Raw genomic sequence first — 2255 nt, 5'->3', positions numbered from 1 at the left:
GTTCTCCCATATCTCCGGTTTATGCTTGACGTTGTTGATGGTGATTGTGGTAGTGTGTGCATTGGCGTGAGCAATAGTGGAGACAAAGGGGGGTGGGCAAGGGCTCTCGCCCCCCCCTAAATGTCTGAAGATTTTTTTTTTTTTACAGATATCTGGAAAAAAAAAAAAATACATCAAAAAGAAGAAGAAAAAAACGCTGATGCTGATGCCCGCCCCTACTGATAATAGAAGAAAAAAAAATTACATGAAAAAACCAACCGTCAAAAAATATTTTATCAAAAAAAAGAAAAAAAAAAAAAAAAAAACAACCATTAAATGCTCAAGAAGAGGAACGAAACAATTGTGGAAAAACACAAAAAAAAAAATTACATTTATCTCTCTATCTTGGGGAAACTTTAGAACTCCTACATAGAAAAACCATCCATCAGAAGCCAAGAACACAAATCTCTTAAAAAAACATAAATCTTGTTATTTGGCCTCCAGCATCTCCGCCTCTTCCTTGACAATCTCTCGCACCATAAGTCTTCTACTTTTTTTCTTTTCTATTACTGAGCTTGGAGTGTGACTGTGTGAGACAATGGTTGTTGAGTTGTTCTCTTTTTTCATTTGCTTTTCAGTTTTCAACTTTTCATGATAATAATGAAAATCTGTGGTTGACAAGTTGTCTTTGTTTTACTTTTCAGAATTTTTATTTTTTATAGATACTTTTCAGAATTTCAGTCGTTGCAAGTTGCAACATGACTTGTCAACGTGGCTACAACCACATTTTTTTTTTCCTTTTTTTTTTTAAAGTTAATTTTTTATTTTGTATTTTTTGTATTAGTGTCTACATGTTAACTGATATATCAATTTGACATATATTTATGAAGTTTGATAGATACATTTTTCGTGATACATATATTATTTATAATTTATATTTTGAATTGTAATTACCATACTTTTATATATTATAATAAAAATATAGTATATAAAAAGAATAAAAAAAAATTATTTATCATTATATTTTATTATTTTAATTCCGCCCCTATTAAGACAAATTCCTGACTCCGCCACTGCATCTATAATATTATAATTACATTAATTTTGAACATTTTTAACTGAAAAAAAAAAAAAAAAAAAAAAAACCCTTGTTCAGACAAAGAATGGAGCCCTTGTAGTTTGAACAGACAGTTCCGCCCATCGGAAAAGACTCACAGACAACTATATGAATTAAATATTCTTCAACTTTCACAACTAATATATATTTTTTATAAAGCACCACGAATCGGTAAATGTCATACTTTGGCTTTTTAAACTGACAATTTGTTGCAGCTTAGCTTCATTTGTCAATCTTGACCGTTACATTGAATGAAAAAATCAAATTTAACCAAAATATTTAAAAAATACCCTTATTTTGACCATTGAAAAACCAAAATTACCCTTTGTATTTATTAATTCGTAGAAGAAAAGAAAAATTACACTTTAACAAAAAAAAAAATTTCTTTAAAAAAAAAGGTAATTTTAGTTTGGTCAAAATAAGGGTTTTCGAAATATTTTGTTTAAATTTGATTTTTCATCCAACATAACGGTCAAGACTCACAGATGAGACTAAATAATAACAAATTGGCAGTTTGAATGGTCAAATCATGACACTTGTCAATTCGTTTTGCTTCATAAAAAAATAGTTGTCAGTATAAAGGACTAAATAATATTTAACCCCAACAATATCAAAGTTTATTTTCAGGGAGGAGACAAGGGGGAGGGACCAGGATTCAAAAGGAACTTTTGAGGAGATGGTAGAACAAGTCTTTAGGTACGGTGCTCTTTATGGAGGCCTCTTTGCTTGATTTGCTACAAATAAAAGGAGAGATAGAGAATCGCCAAAATATATATTTAAGAACACAGGATGATTTAGAATTGTCCTAATCCAGAAATTGATATGGGTGCTAGCAAAACTGCTACTGTTAAGGGCCAATGGCCATGGCGACTCCCTCCATAAAATTCGAGAGAACTGGAAATTTGGGATCTCTCTCTTTCCTACATAAATTTTTGTCATCAACCTGGCCTTGTCTAGATAAACATGATGGAAAAAAATGAATAAATAAATAAAAAATCACATTTTGCAGTTTATGAATATCCCAGTACATAAATGGTACTAGAAACTCATCATCTTTGAGATTATGGGAGTTGAAATCAAATGTGGCCCACTATTGTACTGGTATTTGAGGCAACTCCTTCAAGGAGGGATAGGAAATGTTCTGATTACCAAAACAGCA

Source organism: Alnus glutinosa, chromosome 12 (assembly GCF_958979055.1).
Source record: "Alnus glutinosa chromosome 12, dhAlnGlut1.1, whole genome shotgun sequence".
NCBI classification, from domain to species: domain Eukaryota; kingdom Viridiplantae; phylum Streptophyta; class Magnoliopsida; order Fagales; family Betulaceae; genus Alnus; species Alnus glutinosa.
Note: the sequence above shows the minus strand (reverse complement) of the source record.